General features: G+C 44.8%; 1 long non-coding RNA gene across 1 annotated transcript in view; it reads right to left on the reverse strand.

Annotated features, from left to right (window-relative positions):
- The window catches only part of LOC120978923, a 37,109-nt gene extending 10,193 nt beyond the window's left edge, over positions 1-26,916 (reverse strand). Inside the window, exon 1 of the long non-coding RNA XR_005774209.1 lies at positions 26,459-26,916. This is a non-coding gene — a long non-coding RNA (uncharacterized LOC120978923). The remainder of the gene's footprint in view (positions 1-26,458) is intronic.
- Positions 26,917-27,454: the final 538 nt, after the last annotated feature.

The raw sequence follows: 27,454 nt of genomic DNA on the forward strand, positions 1-27,454 counted from the left end.
TATATACAAAAATATAACTGCTATAATACTGCTCCTATGTACAAGAATATAACTACTATAATACTGCTCCTATGTACAAGAATATAACTACTATAATACTGCTCCTATGTACAAGAATATAACTACTATAATACTGCTCCTATGTACAAGAATATAACTACTATAATACTGCTCCTATGTACAATAATATAACCACTATAATACTGCTCCTATGTACAAGAATATAACTACTATAATACTGCCTCCTATGTACAAGAATATAACTACTATAATACTGCTCCTATGTACAGGAATATAACTACTATAATACTGCCTCCTATGTACAAGAATATAACTACTATAATACTGCTCCTATGTACAAGAATATAACTACTATAATACTGCCTCCTGTATATAAGAATATAACCATTATAATACTGCTCCTATGTACAAGAATATAACTACTATAATACTGCTCCTATGTACAAGAATATAACTACTATAATACTGCTCCTATGTACAAGAATATAACTACTATAATACTGCTCCTATGTACAAGGATATAACTACTATAATACTGCTCCTATGTACAAGAATATAACTACTATAATACTGCTCCTATGTACAAGAATATAACTACTATAATACTGCTCTTATGTACAAGAATATAACTACTATAATACTGCTCCTATGTACAAGGATATAACTACTATAATACTGCTCCTATGTACAAGAATATAACTACTATAATACTGCTCCTATGTACAAGAATATAACTACTATAATACTGCTCCTATGTACAAGAATATAACTACTATAATACTGCTCTTATGTACAAGAATATAACTACTATAATATTGCTCCTATGTATAAGAACGTATCTTCTTATAATGATCGGGGGTCGGATGAGGTCCCTTTATGATTTCTGGGATAATCTGCATCTTGTCTTTCTCCGTATTTCGGTAGCTCTACAACATATTCTCATAATTAAATACTCTCAGCATCCGTCCTGGAATCGATGTTTCTTCTCGGCTTCTCCTTCAGCTTCTCGGGTTCATTTTGATTCCACTTCTGGGATTTGCTTCGTGCACAGATGATGTGATTGTAGCGGTGAAGTCTATTCGCGGAGTTCTGCTCCGAGGTTTGCTTCATATTGAACTCACTAACGAGACATCTGGAAGGAGTTTGATTCTGAAGTCAGTAACTCGGCCGACACCTGAAGAACATTATATCTGAGCCGGGTACCAGCTACAGGGGATAAAATCGCTTCGCCATAAAACGCGACCTTCAGCCTGTAAAGTAAATGGTGACATCTGAGATCTCGTGCTGCTCCATCATAGGCAGATCAGGGATTGTGCCGTGTGTTCATAGGTTCAGGGTCTAAATCCGAGAGGTGTCCAATATCCACATGGTGCAGGAACACATATGGTTACCATATATCATCCACCAGGTTATGAAAGCTGCAAAACTACTGCAGGAAAATCAGGGGATTTCTTATTATTTTTCATTAAAAATTCCATTAAAAAAGTCAAATTAATCATGAAACGAAAATCTCTTAATAAGGAATTATGGAATATTAGGAAACCCTTGAAGTGTCACCCGCTGCAGCACGATGGTGCCTAAAGGAGCGCAATAATCAGGAAGCTGTGGCGGCAGATGTCATAAGAGGTACTATGTGCTCAAATCACGTGCCATTCATATATGATCGGAGTGCCCCCTATGGGATTGGATGACATTGATCATGAGATCTTCAGATGTTGCACTTCCAAAACTGTCCACAAGGAGGAGATGCTAGAGAAATGCGGGTGTGCATGCTTGGCCCATTAAACTCTATAGGAGTTGCACAAAGAGCCTACTCATCCTAGGAGCCAGACCCCCACCAATCAGATATCGATAACCTATCCTAAGGATAGGTCATCAGTATTTAGTCCTGGAAAAAATGAATGAATTAATTAGTAATTGATGAAATGCCATTTTTAGCAGAAACCTCCCCCAATCAAGACTTCCCACCTTCTTTTGAGGCTCCAGTCCAATATGGAGGAAACTTAGAGGCAGCTATAGGAGAAGAAGGGGCACCACTCACTGCCAGCCCTGGTGCCTGAGAGGGGCCCAAAGGCCGTCCGGTCACATGAGAAGACACCAGCATGCCAGGTGGGGCCCTGTTAATGATTTTACATTGGGGCACAAAGAATTCCAGTTCCCTCTCTGCCTTACAGTGCCCCTACAGGAGAAGAAAAGTATGACAGCCATGTCATGGAAAGATTAAAGAGGACCTTTCACCGATCCTGACATTGTGAACTAAGTATCATGACATATACAGCGGCGCCCAGGGATCTCACTGCACTTACTATTATCCCTGGGCGCCGCTCCGTTCTCCCGTTATGTCCTCCGGTATGTTCGGGGACTTGATTATAGTAGGCGGAGACTTAGGGGACTTGGTTATAGTAGGCGGAGTCTGCCCTTGTTCTTCTGGGCGTCGCCTTCTCCTAGGCTGTAGCGCTGGCCAATCGCAGCGCAGAGCTCACAGCCTGGGAGTTTTTTTTCTCCCAGGCTGTGTGCTCTGTGATGCGATTGGCCAGCGCTACAGCGAAGGAGACGCCCAGCAGAACAAGGGCAGACTCCGCCTACTATAACCAAGTCCCCGAACATACCGGAGGACATAACGGGAGAACGGAGCGGCGCCCAGGGATAATAGTAAGTGCAGTGAGATCCCTGGGCGCCGCTGTATATGTCATAAAACTTAGTTCACAATGTCAGGATCGGTGAAAGGTCCTCTTTAATTTTATCTCAAGACACGGAGGCTCCTATTGCTTAACCCTTTCTTTACTGAACCACACAGCAGCAAAGAAAATACAATAACATAACCACCAATGGGCGGATAGCCCCTCCTCCTAGTCCCAGTATAAAGGGAACACCTCTCAAGTCCTCTTCTTCTTTCTTTGCTGCTGCCACTCAGTTAAGTATCTCACCCACCTGCCTGCAGGTGTTTGTGGTTTCATTTTAGAGTTTTTTCATTCCCTTTTGTTATATATATATATATATATATATATATATATAGTATTTTTGCCTTTAGGGTCTGTGGGCTGTTGAGTTTTCTCTCAGTTCTGCCTCTTTATCACTTTATTGTGTATTCTCTATGTGGTGGTTCTGTGGCTTGGTGGCCAGTGTGTTGACTTGGCAGATAGAGGCATTCTTCCTGCCTTGTTTGCTTCCCTCCCCCTCCTGTTTGCGGCTGCGACTCCCCCCTTACCGCTTGGTTTTTCTCTGCCGGGTGTTTGCCGTCCCTCTTGTCCTTCATCGCCGTCGCGCCCGAGATCTCGCGATTATTTGCGGGATCTCGGCCGCCATCTTGTCTGGCTGAATCGCATTACTCCCGTCGGCGCCCGAAATCTTGCGGGATTTCGGACAACATTTTCCGGAGCGCCACACCGTTGTTTTCTTTCGGCGGGCCGCCTCCTACCTGTGCACACGGTTCCGGCGGCATCTGCAGGTTTAGTGGGGTGACTAACTCTACTGTTAGCTTAAGGGGACAGTGTTTTTTCAATTATATTACGCCCGTTTTTTCTTCTGCTGGCCACTCAATCATGTCCTCTCATAGGACACCTATTCCTGCCCAGGATACCCCCAATCAGGGAGACAACCCTTCCCCTTTACCTGGGCAAGGGATGGTACCAACATCAGGGGGGATGTTACCGGTCTCTTCCGAGACGCAGGCTCTGGCCCTTCAGCGGTCAATTTCAGATGCCATTATATCAGCCATGGGCTCCATGTCCTCAGTGTTAACACACTCCATCTCCCAGGTTTTGATTGCCAACCTATCCTCTAGTCTGGCCTCTAACCCACCTCCGTTACCAGCCTCAACAGCCTCCAGAATGATAATAACGATGGCTTAGTCCCATCCCATGACAGCGCGCTGAGGTCGCGCAAACGACCCTGTCCGCGCCAGGCAGAACGTGCACGGCATTGGAAGTCGGCCCGGTCTCAACCCGAGTCCGATTCCGACTCTGTTAGAGAGTCTGAGGAGGAGGCTTTGATGGAATCTTCACGCGATTCCGAGGAAGAGGACATAGATATGTCACCTACTCAAAGGGCATCAGTGTCTTTTACGCCTGGGTCACTACGGCCTTCAGTGGCCGAGTCGGCAACGACCCCCGTTCAAGCCGTTTCCCTTACGGACCCTACGGGTGACCCGTTGTTTGATCAGGATTCCCTCCACCACCCTAGGTCCACAGAATGGCTCCCGGACCCTCATGTGACCAGTTATTTGAAGTCCATGGTCCGTAAGCCTCTTAGTAAGGAGGCACGGAATAAGCTCCGGGCCGAATGCCCGCGTCCGGCTATCCCAAACAAGGTGTGCGAAACTCCTGTTGTGGACCTTAAAATGGTCCAATTTTTGTCTAAATCGGGGTTTAGCTCCCGGAGAGGCCTAGACTTGGCTCTACGAGCTTGCCAGGACAAGCTGCTAGACATCATGGTGCCCCTAGCAAAGATATTTGACATGGCAGAATCTGCCAAAGCGAAGGGTCAGCAGGTCGACCCGGAAGAACTCCATGGTTGGGCCCAAAGAGCCATTTGCATGGCAGGAAATGCAAATACGTTGCTCGAATGCAAATAGCTATCGAGCGACGCAAGGCCATTTTAATGAAAATTGAGCCTAAGCTGACTAATATGGCCCTAACAGAGTCAGGGAAAGAGGCTCAGGGGTTTCTCTTTGGAGACCCGTTTATCAAAGAGCTTGGGAAGTTTGTAGGTACCTTTACCGCCCTGGATAAAGCGCAGTCTTGCATGCGTAGGGTCTTCAGCGGTAGGGTCTCCACCAGGGCCGGCAGTGCAAGGGGCCGTCTGTCCGGCCGCTCCTCCTTTCAGACCCGGGGCTTGGGTCGAGGCTCCTTCCCATCCTACCGTTCACCAGCTCAAGACCAAAGACACCAACCGTCCTTTTTTCCATCCCGTGGCGCTACTGGACGAGGGAGACCATATAGAGGGAATCCGAACCTCAGGCGCCCTTTCGGTAAGTCTCCCACCTCATCTCCTTTTTTCGGACAATTATGTCGGGGGCAGACTCCAACATTTTACTCATGTTTGGGCGTCCATTACCAACGACCCCTGGGTGTTGTCCACGATTCAGGGTTTTCACATAGAGGTTTTTTATCCACTTCATCCCGTTATCCGGTCTCAGGAGTCACAGTGTCTCAACTCGCGCTACATTTCGGACGCCAACGACTGGAGGTTAGATGTGGAGATTTTCTCCACCATCGCGTCACATTCGGGTCCGTTCTCTATCGACCTCTTTGCATCTCGCTGGAACGCACAACTTCCCAGGTATTTCAGTTGGAGGCCGTATCCGGCCGCGGAGGCGGTGGACGCGTTTCTTCAACAATGGTCGGACAACGTGATGTATGCCTTCCCTTCGTTTTCCCTTATCCCTCGGATCTTAGCCAAGGTGCGCCTCCAAGCTTCGGAGCTTGTTCTGATACTTTCTTTTTGGAGCACTCAGTCGTGGTTCCCGCAGCTGTTGGAGTTACTGGTGGAAGTACCCCTATTACTTCCTATTTAGTCGTCTCTGCTACTGGGTCCAATAAATCAGCCACATCCTTTGGTTCTAGAGGGCTCCTTGCGTCTGCTGGCCTGCAGAGTGTCGGGGTGTCCTGGCAAACCACGAGACTTTCGGAAACAGCTAGATTCCTGTTGGAGAGCGCGTGGGCCCCGGGAACCAGAAGGGCCTATCGGGCAGCTTGGCACTCTTGGACTAGTTGGTGCCTCCTTCGGAACCTGGATCCCACTACGGCAGCTGTGAATGATGTAGTCCAGTTCCTCACTTCTCTTTACAAGGAGGGCAAGGCCTATCGCACTATTAATGTGTTTAGATCGGCTATTTCCTCCGGCCATAGGGGGTTTGAGGGTTGTCCTGCAGGACGCCATCCTCTGGTGTGTAGGTTACTTAAGGGTTCCCGCCTCACTCGGCCTCGCTTTACTAGCTCTTGGGACGTCTCCACGGTTTTGTCTTTCCTTTCAGCTTGGCAGGCCAATGAGGAATTGTCACTTCGCCAATTGTCGGCCAAGTTGGTTACTCTCTTTTGTTTTATTTCATGTAAGAGGGTTTCGGATGTCCGGGCTTTGGATCATGACGCCCGGTCATTTACTCCGGAAGGGGTGACATTTAACTTTTCTCGACGTACAAAGACCAATATCAGTTCAGTCTCTTATCCTGCTTTCCCTTCATCTGTGGCGCTCTGTCCGGTTGCATGTCTGAACGAGTATGAGTCCAGAACTCGGTTGCTACGGTCATCATCGGCCTCACAATTGTTTATTTCATTTCGTAGACCCTATGCTCCGGTTACTTCAGTCACACTGTCACGGTGGGTGAAGTGGATTTTGTCACTGTCAGGTATAGACACTTCTACCTTTACAGCGCATTCCGTTCGTGGAGCTTCCGCCACGTCCTTGGCTCTGTCTGGGGCGCGCCTAGAGGATGTCATGAAGTTGGCGGACTGGTCGCGAGTCTCCACTTTTAAGGAATTTTATTTCAGACCGGACCCTCATGTATTCGCTTCTATTGTAAACCGGCTTTAAACTAGCAATAGGAGCCTCCGTGTCTTGAGATAAAATTGAATGATTTTCCTAGTTTATGACGTAAAGTCATGATTTTATGAAAGACACGGAGGCGAGTATTGCCCACCTATTTTTCTACCCTCCTCAATTATTTTCACATTGTACTGGTTTCCAGTGATGGGTTTTCTGATATGTTGCTTATTGAGCCTTAGTTTGTGTTTCAGATATTTATGCTTATTTATTTATGTATTTATATTTGCTTTCTGTTCCAAGGCTAATATTGATAAGGTAGACGCTTATTTAGCGTTATATCTACTATTTACCTGTTTTGTTTCCTTTTCAAGGTTGATTTCGCTAGACTTTGGATGGAAGGTTGATTCCTGCTTCTGCGGATGGTGTTTCGCTGTCAGTTTCTCAGTTTCGGTTGTTGGAGATTGTTTTCTTCTCTACGGTTCGAGTTGATCGGTTCCTTCAGATGGCGTTTGTTCCGATTCCTTCTGAGGAGGGTGTCAAGAAGACAAAGAAAGAGGAAGAGGACTTGAGAGGAGTTCCCTTTATACTGGGACTAGGAGGAGGGGCTATCCGCCCATTGGTGGTTATGTTATTGTATTTTCTTTGCTGCTGTGTGGTTCAGTAAAGAAAGGGTTAAGCAATACTCTTTTCCGTGTCTTTCATAAAATCATGACTTTACGTCATAAACTAGGAAAATCATTGAATTATTCTCTATTGTACACAACATTTTTATGGACCTGGTAAAATAATGGTAGCAGGCACTCGCTAATACAGCTGGATACACGTATACTTTATGGGTAAAAAATAAGATACAGATAAAAATGTAAATAAAAAGTAAAAAAATCTAAAGTCTGTGACTCCTCAGCTAAATAGCTGGAATAGCTGAATTAATTGTATATACTTTGATGAAGCAGCTGAATGGACTTGATTGTTAGCTACTGTGGCGGATTACAATAGGGACGTTCGGGTCGGCAGCCCCGGGCCCAGCGCCGCTGGGGGGCCCAACGCTGACCCGAACGCCCACATACTGCGGCGGGGCACGGGAGCGCATAGCTCCCTGTCCCGTCGCCGATCACCGCCATAGGCTTCAGGCCTTGTAGGCCTGAGGCCTATGCGGTAGTGAAATCCCGGCGCAGGCGTGCGTGATGATGTCATCGCGCGCCTGTGCCGGGACGCAGCACTGTGACGCGCCTGACTCCACTGTGACGCGCCTGACTCATCCCGCCTTCCTCTGCGAGCAAGCGCCTGGCCCTGGACATAGGTGAGTATTTATCTTTTCATTTTTTGTTCATTTTTTTATTTTTTATTTCATTGCCTACTTTGGGGGGGGGGGGGGCACACAGGAGGACATATTAGGGAAGATAAATCGAGTACATGGGGGGGAGAATGTGGGGGCTGTATGGGGCCAAATTATTATGGGAGAGAATACTATGTGGGGGCAAATTACTAGATGGGGCAGTGTGGGGGCAAATTTCAGTGTGGGGGCAAATTATTATGAGAGGGACTACTATGTGGGGGCAAATTACTAGATGGGGCAGTGTGGGGGAAAATTATTATGGGAGGGAATACTATGTGGGGGAAAATTACTATGTGGGGGCAGTGTGGGGGAAACTATTGTGTGGGGGAAATTGCCATGTGGGGACAGTGTGGGGTAATTTCTATGTGGGGACAGTGTGGGGTAATTTCTGTGTGGGGAAATTACTATGTGGGGACAGTGTGTGGAAATTGCTATGTGGGGCAAATTACTATGTGGGGGCAGTGTGGTGGAAATTACTATGTGGGGGCAGTGTGGGGCAAATTACTGTGTGGGGGCAAACTACTATATGGGGGTAGTTTGGGGGAAATCACTGTGTGGGGGCAAATTACTATGTGGGGGTGTTGCTATTGGGGAGGCACTGTAGGGGCAATTCTATTATTTCTGGGGACACTATACAGGGATTATTACCTGGAGCACAATATAGGGTGGTATAATTACTGGGGGTCTCTAGGGGACGTTATAGCTGCTGTGGACACTATAGGAACATTTGGGGTAATTTATCAAACTGGTGTAACGCAGAACTGGCTTAGTTGCCCATAGCAGCCAATCAGATTCCACCTTTCATATTTGACAGCTCTTTTGGAAATCCAGTTCTACTTTACACCAGTTTGATAAATTACCCCAATTATGTCTATTAGGGTCACTATTTTTTCAGCAGTATAGTTCCTGGGGCATTGGGGGGCACAACGGGCACAGTATTGGGGGTGGCAGCAGGATGACACTGTGGGGACACCAGGATGGGGAGGTTGATGGAAAAATTGAGAAATCTAACGTGTCTGTGTTACAAACTGTAGAGACGAGATGCGGCTGAAAGAATTTGCCATGGCGGTCTGGGTCAAATGGAGGAGAAGAGGAAAGAGAAGGTCTACATGACAGGAGATGTCACTGGATGTAAGAGGTATGTGGTGCTGTATTCTCCTCCATGTCTTTTTTATTACAATTATATGTATTTTAAATTTGGCGACCAAATTTTTCAGTTTAGGACCCAATTTGGGGTATTCTTTTTTAGTCTGAAGATGTCATATGGCCTAGGAAGAGACTGTGGCGCCCATGAAGCACCGCAGCCTCTTTATACAAAAAAATAAAAAATAAACTAAAATGGAGGGGGGGGGGGGGGGGGGGGGGGGGGGGGGGGGGGGGGGGGGGGGGCCAAGTTGGGTAGACGGCCCCGGGTCTATCATGCACTTAATCCGCCCCTGGTTAGCTGTAACTGTATATTGATATAATTGTTGAATTGATACAGTATATAGATAGTCCCAACGTTGGAGGTGCTAAGCAAAGCAGCTCTAGGTACAATAGTTCATAGTTCCATTGTTATATGAATATGCCATATGGTAATCAGAATGTTGGTTTCACACACCGCTATACAGAAGCTATCACCTAATGCAATTACATACACTGCAATCAATTGTCACCAGAACAGTTATTACACCTTTTGGTCTAATAGGGTAACTCACGTTTCTGGGGATAATGTCGTACCGAGGATGTGCCTGGACGCGGCGTCCCACGTAGTCTATGGCACTGATCTTACCTCTAGTTCTGACCTTCCCCTTTACGGAGTTCCCTGTGTGGATGTTTCTTCTTTGGTGATGTTCTGTTTTGTGGCAGGAGGTAGGTGCTGCGCTGTGTGTGGTCGCGACAGTCGGCGCTCCTCGAGGTTCCTAGCGGCGTGTACTTCCGGGTGTGGTGACGTACCTCTCCGCGTGACCCGAGGCTCCGGCCATGTGATCCGAAAGCTCCATAGGCCGAGTGCCAGTTCAGTGGTAAATACTTTAGGAATCCTTTACTTTAAGTCCTTAGTGATCACTTTAGTGGGAGGTGGACCCTTTCTTTTCCCAAACGCGTTTCGGGACACAAAGTCCCTTCATCAGTGAGTAAGGGTCTTCCTCCGGATCCCTACTTTTTATAGGGAATTGCTGGTTGATATCTTGCTGTTAATACCAAAATCCGGAGCCTGGACTACGTGGGCATAGATGTTATATAAAACAATTACAAATCAGCTTCCATTGCAATATTTAATATAATCTCTGGCTATACAATCTGAAATATTAAAATAAGATATACAATAAAATGTACAAACCTGGCAGAAGCTAAGGACCAGTGGATTATGGGGCTCAGTATAAGTAAACATGCTCAATAGGAGGGTGAGGTAGACAGGTACACCATCCATTCACAAAAATGGGAAGATCGGTCAATGGGGCAGTTATATTTTTTTAAGTCGGGGATATATGACCGCCATAGCATGCGCATCATGAATTACTAGTTGTATCCAACCGATTGTAACCTGCTGGCTTACAGAAGAAGGTTCCTTTAATTTCTTCTACTTTTTAACCAAAAGAAATATAAACACTGTATTTCGTAAACCTGTACATGTGGATTAACGTATTATGTCTGTCTGAGAGGAGCGGACAATAGCGACTGTAATCCTTCCCTGTTTGACGGGAAGACGCTGGGGCTAAGCCGGACGAGGAATGTCTGTGGACATTGTCATCTACTGATGGATGGAGCGGCAGCTCTGTCGGTGCCCGCCATCTCCCAGTGCAGCTGCTGATGGGATCATTAAAAGACCCTGAAAAACCACAAGAATTTTCTTAACAATTTCAAAAAAATCTTAGGCAAACATCTAAAAAAAATTACTAATAAATAGTAACATTTTATCTTGACATGTGAAGTTGTTTAAATAACTGCCAATATGGCACCACTGCACCCATATCAAGGCTGTTACCAATGCTGACACCAGGGTGTTCAGTGGGTGCCACACATAACTTGGCTTGCAACCACCACAAGTCTTAACATTACTTGTATAGCAGTTTTATTTAGATGCTGTATAGCAGCATTATATGAGGACTAGTGTTGATAGAGCACCAAAGTGCTCTGGTGCTCGAGTAGAACACCTCGGGATGGAAGTCAATGGGAGACCCCGAGCATTAAACCAGGCAGCCCCTGCTCTGAAGAGGGGAGGGCGTCTGGTTCATAGGAAAAGCTCAGAAATTGATGGAAACACCACCAAAATGGTTCGGGAACAGCATGGGGAGGATGTCTGGATGCATCTGGGACTCCCAGGTCGCTGCTGGGAACGATGTTGTCCGAGTAGTGCGCCACTTTTACAGACTGACAATAATACGCACAAAACCGAAGATAAAATCGATTTTAGAGGAAACATTCTTTCCTGTATATTTACTTGTATATAAAGTGCAAGTGCTGCCAAAAATTACAAGGAAGAGGCACTCCGATACAACCTGTATATCACATAAAGGAAGCCTCATTCACATTGTGGTACAATTGTTCAGGTACTGGGACTTCTACACTCATAAAGCCTATGCACTAAGGGAAAGGGCTGCCAAAGATTACAAGGAACCGGCGCTCCAATACACCCTTTATTACACATAAAGAAGGGCATTATACACAGCCTTGAAAAATTATGACTGATGGCCTGCTGGTGACCCTCAAAAACATTAGCGATGAGGGCAGCCTAATAAGCATGTTGATATGATGGAAGAGGAGGACGAGAAATGGAAGATTCAACCATATGCCCTTGTTTGTGGTGGAAGGGGTGCAGGGAATACAGAGTATTCAGTACATTATAAACAACACATGTAAAGTGCCTTCATGTTCGGCCGCTTTCCTCTGGTGGAGTAGAGAAGTCGGGGGCAATCCAGGCCTTGTTCATTTTGATAAAAGTCAACCTGTCAGCATTTTCAGTTGACAGGCGGATAGGCTTATCAGTTATTATGCCCCCAGCAGCACTAAATACCCGCTCTGACAAAAGGCGTAGAGCGCCAGTTCGTGCCACGTGTCCAGCTTGGACACCCAATAGTTGTAAAGCACAGAGGGATCACTGAGGAGGCTGACACGGTCTGCTACATACTCCTTCACCGTCTTTCAAAACTATTCCCTCCTTGTGACACTAGGCCGCGCATCAGGGTGAGGGTGCTGGCGGGGTGTCATGAAACTGTCCCAGGCCTTGGAGAGTGTTGCGCTGCCTCTGTTGGAACTGCTGTGTGTTCCCCTCGTCTCCCCTCCTCGGTTGCCCAAGGAACTACGGACTCTGCCGCCAGCGTTGTCAGCTGGAAATTTTTGGAGCAAATTTTCCACAAGGACCTTCTGGTATTGCACCCTTTTGCTCGTCCTCTCCACCACAGGAATGAGAGATGAGAAGTTCTCTTTGTAGCGGGGGTCGAGAAGGGTGAACAACCAGTAATCGGTGTTGGCCAAAATGCGTACAACGCGAGGGTCACGGGAACAGGCAATACTTCGCTGTCCTCGTCAGGAGGATGATTCTCAATCTCTTCATAATCTTCCTCCTCTTCGGCCCATCCACGCTGAACAGATGAAATTAACCTGCTATGGGTACTACCCTCTGTAGCAGAGGCAACCGTCTCCTGCTCCTCATCCTCATCATCATCCAATTCACGCTGAGAAGACGGACGGAGGGTGGTCTGGCTATCACCCTGTGTAATGTCTTCCCCCATTTCCACCTCTTCAACACGCAAAGCGTCCGCCTTCATTGTGAGCAGTGAGCGTTTCAGTAGACACAGAAGTGGGATGGTGACGCTGATAATAGCGGCATCACCGCTCACCATCTGTGTTGATTCCTCAAAGTTGCGTAAAACCTCACAGAGGTCAGACATCCATGCCCACTCCTCGCTTGTGAAGAGCGGAAGCTGACTGGAAAGGCGATGACCATGCTGCAGCTGGTATTCCACTACTGCCCTCTGCTGCTCACAAAGCCTGGCCAACATGTGGAACGTGGCGTTCTAGTGCGTGCTCACGTCACACAACAGTCGGTGAGCTGGCAATTTCCAGCACTGCTGCAGCGTTGCCAGACCGGCGGAAGCTGGAGATGAATTTTGGAAATGGTCACGCATGCGGCGCACCTTCCCCAGTAGCTCAGGCAAATTGGGGTAAGTTTTGAGAAACCGCTGAACCACTAAGTTGAACACGTGGGCTAGGCATGGGATGTGTGTGAGCTTGCCGAGCTCCAAAGCCGCCACCAAGTTAAGGCCATTATCAGACACAACCATGCCTGGTTCTAGGTTGAGTGGCGAGAGCCACAGCTCGGTCTGGTCCCTTATCCCTGCCATAGCTCTGCGGCGGTGTGCTGTTTGTCACCTAAACATATTAGTTTCAGCACGGCCTGTTGCAGCTTCCCCACAAGCACTTGTCCATGTGTCAGTCGTTAAGTGGACCTTCCCAATAACTGCGTTGGTCAGGGCACGGGTGATGTTACGGGACACATGCTGGTGAAAGGCGGGGATTGCACAACGGGAAAAATAGTGGCAGCTGGGGACTGAGTAACAAGGGACGGCCGCCGCCATCAGGCTGCGGAAAGCCTCAGTGTCCATACGCCTAAATGGCAACATTTCCAGGGCCAGTAATTTGGAAAGGTGCACATTTAGTGCTATGGCCTGTGGGTGGGTAGCTGGGTATTTGTGCTTTTGTTCTAAGGCCTGGGGTATGGACATCTGTACGCTGCGCTGGGACACAGAAGTGGATGTGCTAGGTGATGGTGCTTGTGAAGGTCCAGGTGCAGGGCGGGAGGCATCCGGGCCTGCGTCTTGGACAGGGGATGTGACCTGCAGTGGTGTGACCTGCAGACACTGATTGTGGACCCAGGCGTTCGGCCCACCTATTAGGGTGCTTTGATGCCATGTGGCGAATCATGCTGGTGGTGGTGAGGTTGCTAGTGTTCACGCCCCGGTTCATTTTAGTATAGCACAAGTTGCAAATGACAATTCTTTTATCGCCCGCACTTTCCTCAAAAAAGCGCCAGACTGCGGAACACCTACCCCTTGGCAAGGGAGATTGCTGCAAGGGGTTGCTCCGGGGAACAGTTGCGGGCCTGTTTGGTGTGGCCCGCCTTCTCCCTTTTGCCCATCCACTGCCTCTTCCAGCCTGTTGCGGTGCTGCAGATCCCTCCCCCTCTGTACTGCTGTCCTCGCTCGGCTTTCCACCTTCCCAGGTTGGGTAAGTGATTTCATCGTCCACCACCCCCTCTTCCACTTCCTCACTCTGGTCATCCTCCCTACTTTGTGACCTAACAACAACCTCACTTATTGACAACTGTGTCTCATCCTCATCATCAACCTCTTGAGACACTAATTGCCGTTGACTTATTGGCAACTGTGTCTCATTATCATCATCCACCTCGTGAAACACTAATTGCCGTTCCCCCACCGTCATAGAAACATAGAAACATAGAATGTGTTGGCAGATAAGAACCATTCGGCCCATCTAGTCTGCCCAATATACTGAATACTATGAATAGCCCCTGGCCCTATCTTATATGAAGGATGGCCTTATGCCTATCCCATGCATGCTTAAACTCCTTCACTGTATTTGCAGCTACCACTTCTGCAGGAAGGCTATTCCATGCTTCCACTACTCTCTCAGTAAAGTAATACTTCCTGATATTACTTTTAAACCTTTGCCCCTCTAATTTAAAACTATGTCCTCTTGTAGCAGTTTTTCTTAAATCTTCTCTCTTGTTGATTCCCTTTATGTATTTAGCAGTTTCTATCATATCCCCTCTGTCTCGTCTTTCTTCCAAGCTATACATGTTAAGGTCCTTTAATCTTTCCTGGTAAGTTTTGTCCTGCAATCCATGTACTAGTTTAGTAGCTCTTCTCTGAACTCTCTCCAAAGTATCGATATCCTTCTGGAGATATGGTCTCCAGTACTGAGCACAATACTCCAGATGAGGTCTCACTAGTGCTCTGTAGAGCGGCATGAGCGCCCCCCTCTGTCTACTGGTAATTCCTCTCCCTATACACCCAAGCATTCTGCTAGCATCTCCTGCTGCTCTATGGCATGGTCTGCCTACCTTTAAGTCTTCTGAAATAATGACCCCTAAATCACTTTCCTCAGATACTGAGGTTAGGACTGTATCACTCATTGTTTATTCTGCTCTTGGGTTTTTACGTCCCAGGTGCATTATCTTGCACTTATCAACATTAAATTTTAGTTGCCAGATTTTTGACCATTCCTCTAGTTTTCCTAAATCCTTTTCCATTTGGTGTATCCCTCCAGGAACATCAACCCTGTTACAAATCTTTGTGTGATCAGCAAAAAGACACACCTTACCATCCAGGCCTTCTGCAATTTCGCTGATAAAGATATTAAACAATATGGGTCCCAGAACAGATCCCTGAGGTACCCCACTGGTAACAAGACCATGGTCTGAATATACTCCATTGACTACAACCCTCTGTTGTCTGTCCCTCAGCCACTACCTAATCCATTCAACAATATGGGAGTCTAAGCACAAAGACTCTAATTTATTAATAAGCCTTCTATGTGGGGCAGTATCAAAAGCCTTACTAAAGTCTAGATAAGCGATGCCATCTATTATTTTAGTCACCCAATCAAAAAAATCAATAAGATTAGTTTGACATGATCTCCCTGAAGTAAACCCATGCTGTTTTTAATCTTTCAATCCATGGGATTTTAGATGTTCCACAATCCTCTCCTTAAGTATGGTTTCTATTAATTTCCCCACTATTGATGTCAGGCTTACTGGCCTATAGTTGCCCGATACCTCCCTACTACCTTTCTTGTGAATGGGCACAACATTTGCTAATTTCCAATCTTCTGGGACGACTCCTGTTACCAGTGATTGGTTAAATTAATCTGTTAATGGTTTTGCTAGTTCACCGCTGAGCTCTTTTAATAGCTTTGGGTGTATCCCATCAGGCCCCTGTGACTTATTTGTATTAATTTTAGACAGTTGACTTAGAACCTCTTCCTCTGTAAAGACACATGCATCAAAAGATTCATTAGTCTTCCTCCCTAACTGAGGTCCTTTTCCTTCATTTTCCTTTGTAAAAACTTAACAGAAGTATTCATTGAGGCAGTCAGCTAGTTCTTTATCTTCTTCCATATACCTTCCTTCTTTTGTTTTTAATTTGTTAATTCCTTGTTTTAGTTTCCTTTTTTCATTTATGTATCTGAAGAATGCCCTATTGCCTTTTTTTCACTGACTGAGCTAATTTCTCTTCTGCCTGTGCTTTAGAAGCTCTTATAACTTGCTTGGCCTCTCTCTGCCTAATCTTATAAATTTGCCTGCCATCCTCGTTTTGGTCTTTTTTATAATTACTAAATGCTATCTTTTTGTTTTTAACGATTTTGGCCACTTCTGCTGAGTACCACAGTGGTCTCTTCCTTTTTTTTTTTGCTTTTACTGACAAGCCTAATGCAATTATCTGTTGCCTTCAATAGTGCCACTTTTAAGTAGTCCCATTTCTCCTGGACTCCTTTGAAACTGTTCCAATCTGATAGGGACTTGTATACCACTAATCTAATTTTAGAAAAGTCAGTTTTTCTAAAATCTAAAACTTTAGTGATTGTGTGGTGTGACTCAGTCACTGTACTTATAGTAAACCACACTGACTGGTGATCACTAGATCCCAAGCTTTCCCCTACAGTAATATCAGATACCAAATTCCCATTTGTGAATACTAAATCTAAAATGGCCTCCTTCCGGGTTGGCTCCTTAACTACTTGCTGTAGAGATAATCCCTGTAGGGAATTTAGAATATCTGTACTCCTGGCAGAACTAGCTATTTTGGTTTTCCAGTTTACATCAGGAAGATTAAAGTCTCCCATAATGATAACTTCCCCTTTCAATGTCATTTCAATGTCATTTCGGCTACACCTACACGAGTTATGATTATCAAGCTGCAAGGTAACCCAAACTGACTCTAAATTGGTCTCGCTAACTTGTAATAAATTAGATTTTATGCTATCTTTCACATACAGGGCCAACCCTCCCCCTTTCTTGCCTTCTCTGTCTTTCCTATATAGAGAGAACCCTGGTATTGTTATATCCCAGTCATTACTCCCATTGAACCATGTCTCAGTAACAGCCACTAAATCTATATTCTCAGATGCCATTATAGACTCAAGTTCATTGATATTATTCCCTAAACTTGTAGACAAGACTCTGAGCTTGTCATTTCTTAACCTTTGTGCTACTGGCATCTTCTGGCATTGTTCTGGGGGGCAGTCAGACTGCTGGATTATCACTCATTTGCCCCCCTTTCCTAGTTTAAATGCTCCTTAGCAAATACTTTGAACTGTTCACTGAGGACATTCGTTCCCTTGAGAGAAAGATGCAAACCATCTTTCTTGTACAGTTCTTTTCCATTCCAACAAGAGCTAACATGAGACACAAAGCCAAACCCTTGGTTCAGACACCATTCACCAAGCCATACATTGAATTCCTTAATGCGCATCTTCCTGTCATGCTGAAGGTTATGCACAGGCAAAACTGCAGAGAATGAAACAGTTGTTGAAACCTCCCGTATATCATTACTAAGTGTGTGAAAAGCTTCCTTCACCTTTGAAACCTCATTGCAAGCCAGATCATTTGTCCCAAGATGTCCATCTTCTTCTGAATGTGGATGCTCAAGAGTGTGGGCATCGGTGCACACGATCTCCTCATGTCCCTCTTCAAGCGGGCTTGGCGAGAGGCCCAAATCAAGGAATGGCGATGAAAAGAGCTCCTCGGAATATCCGAGTGTGGGATCACTTGTTTGTCAAGACTCTCCATGGTGGGAGGAAGGAGGATCATGGTGAGGATTCTGTTGACCAGACTCTTGGCTACTGAGACTGGACTTGGTGGAAGACAGGGTGGTGCTTAACCGACTGGAAGCACTATCTGCTGCAATCCAACCGACCACTTGGTCGCACTGGTCTGACTTCGAGAGTGGTGTCCTGCGCCTCTCTGCAAACTGGGACATGAAGCTAGGTATCGTAGATGAGTGTGTTTCTTGTGCTCTGGCAATGGGCACAGTTTCACCGCGCCCAGGGCCACGGCCTCTGCGTGCACCATCAGCAGCACGGCCACTTCCCCGTCCCTTACTGCTCGCCTTGAGCATATTAAATGGTATATATGCTTGCAAGTATGTCACACGTACACTAGCGCAGGTTTTGTAAGTGTATGCACAAATAAATTAAACTGAATGTCTCTGATATTTCGGATGTGCAAACGTTATATAGGAGATGTAGCGCAGGTAATGTCACTGTCACCAGCAGCGAAAAAATTCGACTTAATGTCACTGATATTTAGGATGCGCAAACGTTATACAGGAGATGTAGCGCAAGTAATGTAACTGTCCGCTGCGGACACCGTCTACGGAAAAAGTGCACTGGATGTCACAGATATTTTTAGGATGTGCAAGCATTATACAGGAGATGTAGCGCAGGTAATGTCGCTGTCTGCAGCGGCCAAACAATTGCAAGCTATTTAGTGCAGGTTGCGCTAATAATATATGTTGCTGCCAGACACAACAACAGTCCTTAAAAGGACTTTTGGGTCTCTAACACCAACCCTGCCTAACAAAAAAATGAAATTCAATTCCCTACACTGCCTTTACCTTCCTCAGCACAGCTCTCACTGACTAACACTGAGCCGAACCACGTGTCATTCGGTGCTTTATAGCACCCGATCATGCGTTCCGGCCAGCCAATCACTGTAATGCCAGTAACCAACATGGCTACGGCATTACAGTGAGTGGCAGTACTTACCTGCACGTTTATTGGCTGCATAGCAGCCAACAAACGTGTGGGGAGGAGACTCGAGCATCGCACTCAAGCACGCGCGGTATTTGGCCGAACACCGCCATGTGCCGAGCATGCTCGATCAACACTAATGATTTTATGTATGGAGCTGTTATTTGGTTATTGCATCATTTACAATTTAAGCACTGTATGGCGATATTTACTTTCTTAGACACCATATATTATATAATTTTGTATAGCATTATTAGTAGGGAAACTGTATGGAAGTGTTATTTGGGCAGCATATGGGGCTATTAGTTATACCCTGTATAGTATGGTTATTTGTACACTTTAGAATTGTAAACTGCACTGTATAGTATGGTTATATAGGCAACTGTATGGAAGTGTTATTTGGGCAGCATATGGCGCTTCTATTTTATCAGTATACTATATGGGGCTATTAATTATGCCCTGTATATTATGGTTATTTGTACACCTTCTGATTGTAGACTGCACTGTATAATATGGTTATATAGGTAACTGTAAGGAAGTGTTATTTGGCCAGCATTTGGCGCTGTTATTTTAGCAATATACTGTATGGTACTATTAATTATACCCTATATAATATGGTTATTTGTACACCTTCTGATTGTTACAGCATGGTAACTTAGAAAGTGTTATTTGGCACTGTTGTGCGGGAACATATGCGGTATCGCATTTTGGAGGCTTTTTGTGATACGGTTATACGTACACTGTACCACAGTCCTAAGGGAGGTGATGGTGAGGTTTGCAGCGTAATGAAATTGGGTCTATGGTGATTTTGGTGCAGTTTTAAAAAAAAATAAAAGTGCCACCAAAGCGCTACTTGTAAATATACCATAATAGAAAAAAGTTAGTATTTTTGGGGTTGGCTGTGTGATTGGCCTTAAGGTCTGTGAGCCTCCAACAAAGTTATTCAGTAGAAGTCTAAATTCATAGAGTGAGCATTGCCTTCAATGTATGTATACGCCAGAACCCCCCCCCCCCCCCCCCCCAGTGTATATGGTAAACGTATCCATAGGCTTCCGTTCACAGTGAATATGGTGCCGTGTGGAGCCACGATTTAGAAGCCCATAGTGCGCCTGCTGGGCCATAGTCCTGCGGGGCTGTCCTGTGTGCATGATGAGAAAAAACCGTGATGGCTAAAACAAGACGCCATCTTTTCACCCTGCATGTGAATGCTGACACTCAGGTCAGAGATCAATAACATTGAAGGCTTACATGTCGTTCAGGGTGTATGGAAAGCTGTGACCCCTGAGGCGATCAGTACGGCTTCCATTACTGATTCTGATTACAGCTCTGCCACCTGTGCCAGAGATCAGAATATCTTACGTATAAGGCGACTTTCACACTAGCGTTTTTGCTGGATCCGGCAGGGTTCAGCAAACACGCTTCCGTTACTGATAATACAACCGTCTGCATCCGTTATGAATGGATCCGGTTGTATTATCTGTAACATAGCGAAGACGGATCCGTCATGAACTCTATTGAAAGTCAACGGGGGACGGATCCGTTTTCTGATGTGTCAGAGAAAACTGATTCGTCCCCATTGACTTGCATTGTGGGTTATGACGGATCCGTCTTGCTCCGCATCCCAGGACGGAAAGCAAACCGCAGCACGCTGCTCTCCGGTATGAGAAGGGAACGGAATGCATTTTGGAGATCTCTCCGCTCTGTTCAGTTACGTTTTGTCCCCATTGACAATGAATGGGGAGAAAACTGAAGCGTTTTTTTCCCCCGGTATTGAGACCCTATGACGGATCTTAATACCGGAAAATATTAACGCTAGTGTGACGGTAGCCTAAGATGATGAATGATGGACGCTGAATGATTTTTCTTATGAGCGGTCTGTAAGTTCTCTTTGCCTGGCATACGTTCAGGGGCAGAGATGTAGATACATTTCTATACATTGTATCCATTTGTTTTCAATTTGTAACATTAATGTTTCTTTAGAGACCTTTTGGAACTGAGCGATTTTTGATTGAATTGCTCATTTTTGTTTATAATTTATGACTCCATATTGAATTGCCTAGTAAATAGCCCTCTTTAGGCAAGAAGATACATTGTGAGGGGAGGTCAGGGACCCCGGGGCCGCTTCAGTGACTTCAGCAGTCAGTGGGGGAAGCTCTGACACAATTTACTGCACATCCCCATAACGCCACTGTTTGCACAGAATTAATCACTTAAACAACTTCCCTTCAAGGGGCACTGGCCGAGATTTATATCCTGGAGTGCACACAACGTGGATGTTCCCCCCTCATTATCTCCTCTATAAAGACAAATAAATGGGCACAAGAAGGGCTTTGACGCCTTTGGGTGTCTCACCACCAGCATATACACATCCTGTAAGCTGGGACCCCCATGGCGGGGAGATGAGTCAATGGAAAATCAACATCTCAGTGATTGTGGAAAACTTCCACTAGTGGAGAGGTGGCCATGCAAGCACCCATGGGTGCACATACCGTAGAGGCAGGCCCTGTGGTTGTTATGGTGACCCAGGATAGATAGGCATATTCTAGGTTGGATGTATCCATTATTTTAATGGGTGATCAGCCTTGTGCACAAATAACTCATAGATCTTGACAAGAAGTTGGGGGGGGTCAATAAAAAACAAGTCCTCCTGTAACCATTTTTCCATGAAAATTTAAATATTCTATGTCTGTGAAGGTTCTCATTTATCCAGGTCATGGTATATCTGTAAAGAATAAATCAAGGCAACTGGACGTACTGTAGATTTCTTGAAAACGTTTCACTCGTTCTTCCAACGAGCTTTCTCAATTCTGAGTGACTGTACAAGAATTCTCTGGGAATAAATATGTAACTGAATCAACATCTGGTAATTAGACCCAACCAGTGGCTACAAGAAGAAGGTTATAGAATTACTACAACAACTAGAAAAGGACAAAATCATTGATCGGGCCATGTATCATCGCCTCTACCCTGGGGAAGCCCCTCCATGTATTTATGGACTTCCTAAGATACATAAGGATGGGACCCCTCTCAGGCCAATTGTCAGCAGCATCAACTCTGTGACCTACAATGTGGCAAAATACTTAGCCAGAATCCTAGCGCCCTTGGTTGGAAACACACAACATCACATACAGAACTCTCAGGATTTCACCACCAAAATCCAGAACTTGGTATTGGGCACAGAAGAAGCAATGGTCTCCTATGATGTTACATCCCTCTTCACCTGCATACCCACTACAGAGGCAATTGAAACAGTCAGGAAACAGTTGCTACTAGACAACACCTTAGGCTGCAGAACAGAATTTAGCCCAGACCAAGTGTGTGCCTTACTGGACCTTTGTCTGAGTACCATCTACTTCAAGTATAAGGACAAGTTCTACAAGCAAAAACATGGCTGTGCTATGGGATCGCCAGTCTCACCTATTGTAGCGAACCTGTATATGGAGGAAGTAGAAAGGAAAGCCCTGACCACTTTCATGGGAATTACACCGAGTCATTGGTACAGATATGTGGATGACACTTGGGTTAAAATTCATAAACAAGAGTTACAGGCTTTCACCGACCACATCAACTCAGTGGATCATAACATCAATTTCACGCGGGAACATATGCAGAACAACAAACTGGCGTTTCTGGACTGTCTTATAACAGTGGAAGAGGGAAGGAAGCTGGGAATAGAGGTCTATCGAAAACCAACACACACAGACCAGTACCTGCTATTTAATTCCCACCATCCTCTAGGCCACAAACTGGGAGTCATCCAGACTCTGCACCACCGGGCAGAGAAAATCCCCAGCAGCACAGAGGCCAAGGCGAAGGAATTCAAACACCTCAGAGGGGCACTTAATACTTGTGGGTATCCTGTTTGGGCCTTTGTCAAAACAGAAGGAAGGAGAAGAAAGAGCACTAAGACTATTAGTGAGGGCGAGAAGCATGACAGACGCAAGAATATGGTTATCCCATATGTAGCTGGCGTGTCTGAGAAACTCAAAAGGATTTTTAATAAACATCACATCCCTGTCTGCTTTAAACCCAGCAACACACTGAGGCAACAACTGGTTCACCCCAAAGACCCAACGCCTAAACACAAGATGGACAACATGGTGTACGCAGTCCAGTGCAATGAGGAACGCTCAGAACTGTATATCGGCGAAACAAAACAACAACTACATCAACGTATGGCTCAGCATAGAAGAGCCAAAACCTCTGGTCAAGATTCAGCCGTGAACTTACATCTAAAAGAAACAGGTCACACCTTTTAAGACAGTCAAGTAAGTGTTTTGGATAAGGAGGCCGATTGGTACAAACGAGGTGTGAAGGAGGCCATCTACGTAAAAATGGAGAAGCCAAGCTTAAATAGAGGTGGAAGGGTTAGACATCTATTGTCTGCCACATACAATGCTGTCTTGACACCTTTTTCTGGGAATTCTTTATCACCTACTGACTCCAATTAGGATAATGGGATCAACACCTTTGACCCCATGCTGGGTATAATGACCTTTGACCCCATGCTGGGTATAATGACCTCTGACCCCATGCTGGGTATAATTACCAGATGTTGATTCAGTTACATATTTATTCCCAGAGAATTCTTGTACAGTCACTCAGAATTGAGAAAGCTCGTTGGAAGAACGAGTGAAACGTTTTCAAGAAATCTACCGTAAGTCCAGTTGCCTTGATTTATTCTTTACAGATATTTTTCTAGTTCCAAAATCTAGTGGCATCTTAGACATCAGATTGAAAAAAGTCCCTTAGTTCTAAACTGATCACAGGTAGTCCTGCTTCTGGTTTGCCAATGTTAAGCTGCCATCTGTGGGTGATCCAGAAAACAACTGCGGTGCCCCCATAGGAGAAAAAAAGCGTTGCACCGATTTAATAGAAATCAATGATCGGAACATGGGTGTGCTGGGTCCTCCAAGGTGAAAGACACTCTTTGTAACCGGGGGACCCCCATATTAACTCAGGGTTCCCTTATAGGGTATTTGAAAATAAGTTTTCTAAATCATACAGACCCTTTCAAGTAATTCACTGGAGGACCCCTTTAGACCAAATTCACACGGGGCAGTATGGCTTTTTTAAAACCAGAAGAACATTAGATACAAAAATAGAAGAAATAGACATTTTTCCTTTATATTTTATCTCCTGAACTGTTATGTGTAATCCTTGCCAGAAAGGGAACAAAACCAGAGAACCTTTAGGAAGAGGCTCTGCTGTTTAGAGAACCCATTTTAATATGCTCTATCGGGGAATTCTGAGATAATCCAGGGGCAGAGGGTCCTCTGATTAGGATCCTCATCTTTTAATCAGAAAGGAGAACATCTCTTGCTCTGGAGGACTTGTCCTGTCCCGCATTACACAGACAGCCCACTGATGTGAATGGACACTGTGCAATACTTCATTTCCCCTGTGGTGGCGCTGCAGGGAAATTGAACACTTACTGACAGTTCTCCTCTACAGATTACAGGTGATCCCTGGGGCTTTCAGCAGGAGGACACTTTGTGATCAGCTTATTGTCCATGCACTCTATTATCTGCAGCGGGCAGCCCCTTTAAAGTATATTAGCACATATCTGACCAGTTACACTTCTTTACATTATTCTCGGTATTTTGCTTCCAGGGACAGAATCTAAAATATTTTTCTCAGCTGGAAACAAACCCATCTTTATTCATGAACCTTGTTGACATATTTGTGGGTTCTGATCGTAAAATGTTGTGTCACTGGGGGGAATTTCTGCCGTTCTCAAATCTCCTGGAATTCTTGTAATTTCTTGGCATTTTCAAATAGAAAAATGATCAGATTCTTCCAAAAATAAATTTCATCCTGTAGGGATGAGCGTGAACTCAGGAGGGTGAAACACGAGACCAGTTTTTATTTTCATTTTCTTGCTCCATAAGTTCTACTGAGAAGAATTTAATGATTCTTAGAAAGAAGAAAGTCACAGATCCCAGCGGAGGGGTAGAAAGAAGAAGATTGACATCACGTGAAATAATGCCTCTTTAGGGTTGTATATAGAATGCAGATGCCGGTCACGTAGAGTGGATGCAGAATGTGCAGGACATTAGCTGAGCTCTCAGTATCTCATTCATCTCTATGTGATTCTTACATTGTGTGCAGCATCGCCCCTAGTGGCCACTGGCAGTTATTACACAATTCTGATGCCTTTTTCCTGATTTAAGGCCTCATGCACATAACTGTATGTATTTTGCATTCCACAAATTGCGGATCCACAAAATACAGATACCGTCCATGTTGCATCCGCATTTTGTGTGGACTCATTGACTTCAATAGGTCTGCATTTTGCGGCCAAGTATAGGACCGGACGTACAAATGCAAAAATCACACGGATCATCCATGTGCTTTTTCCGCATCCGTATGCGGACCACAGACACTTTGAACTCAATGGGTGTGCAAAAAATAAACAGCACACAGACTGCATCTATATTTTGCGGGATCTGCAATTTGCGCACTGCAAAATCGATACGGTTGTGTGCATGAGGCCCAACAGAATGAATGAATATTTCTGAACTTTCATTGACACTAAGGCCGATGTCATCGGGAGTTAATTAACATATTAGCATCGTTAGAAGTCGGGAAGGAAACTTGAGAATAAAGGCTTGTTCACACGACCGTTGCCCCTTCTCAAATTGCGGTCTGCAATGCACGTGCCCTGGCCGTGGGGCTGCCTTATGCGGATCGCGACCCCATTCACTTGAATGGGGTCCGCTATCCATCTGTTCCACAAAAAGATAGAGTAAGTTCTATCTTTTTGAGGTGCGGACGCATGGAATGGAACCCACGGAAGTACTCCGTTCCGTGCTTCCTCTCCGTTCCGCACCGCATCTCAGGATTTGCGGACCCATTCAAGTGAATAGGTCCGCATCCTTGATGCGGAATGCACACGGCTGGTGCCCTGTGTTTTGCGGACCAGCTGTATGCAAGCCGCAATACGGCAGCGGCCGTGTGGATGAGCCCTAAGGCCTCATGCACACGACCGTATGTATTTTGCAGTCCGTAAAAAATGGATTTGCAAAAAATACGTATGACATCCATGTGCATTCCGTATTTTGCGGAACGGAACAGCTGGCTCCTAATAGAACAGTACTATCCTTGTCCGTAATGCGGACAATAATAGGAAATGTTGGACATACGGAAATGGAATGCACACAAAGTACCTTCTGTTTTTTTTGCGGACCCATTGAAATGAATGGTTCCGTATATGGTCCGCAAAAAAAACGCAACGGACACAGAAAGAAAATACATGCGTGCCTATAAGGCAACTGGGTGCAGCTCTGGCTCCTAGTCATGTTCATACCCAAAATGTCAGAACCACATGACATCATCACAAGGTTGGCGACATTATTGGAGGTACCGTTTAAAGGGAAAAACTATGAATAATTACAACTAGACTCTGATATATTTTAAGGTTTTTTTTCAAACTTGTTTGCTCTGATTATAGATTTATTTTTATGCTAAGAAGTGATCTCTATAGAACAAGAAGTGTCAGCCTAGTGAGAGGCTCAGAGTGACCGAAAATTTGAGAAAAAAAACCCGCCTAAAATATGTTAAAATTAAAAATTTTATTTAAACAGTAGGTCATTCTGATAAATTAATTGGAGAATGGACGGCTCCATGCCGCAGTTAATCAGAGGACAGAAGTAATGGCAGTCATAGAGAGTTCGGACACACTTGTGGCGTGTCCCCAAGTTCCGTCTTTGATGAGTCAAGTCATTGCTTAGGCCAATCATAGGCTGCAATACGTAACCCCATTAATGCGGAAGTTAACAGACATTATGGAGCCTGAACAGAGCAGCGGGGAGGAGAGGAGCATAGATTTCTGCATAGGAGAAAAAAAATAAATCCTGTACAAACCTTTAGGTCTCCACCGATGTTAATGTGTTGTTCTTGCAGTGATATTTTCATAAAGTAACCGGTGGTTATTTCATTGCGGTCGCAGGCGCGGTGACATCACGATGTTTGCTCGAGCACAGCTGTATATTGGACTGTTATCAGTTACACAAACAGAGAATGAGACGAATGTTCCAAAGACATTAATTTCAGTCCTGAAGTATAAATAGGTCTGTTTTCTCTTTCTGTGATCTGTCTCCATGCCAAGAGATTCACAATGGAGATCATACAGAAATAAAAATATTATATTAAAATAAATCATGCCTCTATCTCATATGTTCAGTTCTCAGTTCTGACCTCAGCTTGTTGCCTATGAGGTTTCCAGAGAAAATAACAATATAATAAATCTACAATATATCAGTTTAATTTTGTAATGTACTAAATTGGATGTCATTATGCCCAACAAAAGTTTCATTAATAATACTTTTAATCAATAAAAACACTACTATAGGTATACCTCCTATGTACAAGAATATAACTACTATAATACTGCCTCCTATGTACAAGAGTATAACTACTATAATACTGCCTCCTATGTACAAGAATATAACTACTATAATACTGCCCCCTATGTACAAGAATATAACTACTATAATACTGCTCCTATGTACAAGAATATAACTACTATAATACTGCTCCTATGTACAAAAATATAACTACTATAATACTGCTCCTATGTACAAGAATATAACTACTATAATACTGCTCCTATGTACAAGAATATAACTACTATAATACTGCCTCCTATGTACAAGAATATAACTACTATAATACTGCCTCCTATATACAAGAATATAACTACTATAATACTGCTCCTATGTACAAGAATATATCTACTATAATACTGCTCCTATGTACAAGAATATAACTACTATAATACTGCCTCCTATGTACAAGAATATAACTACTATAATACTGCCTCTTATATACAAGAATATAACTACTATAATACTGCTCCGA

Source organism: Bufo bufo, chromosome 9 (assembly GCF_905171765.1).
Source record: "Bufo bufo chromosome 9, aBufBuf1.1, whole genome shotgun sequence".
NCBI classification, from domain to species: domain Eukaryota; kingdom Metazoa; phylum Chordata; class Amphibia; order Anura; family Bufonidae; genus Bufo; species Bufo bufo.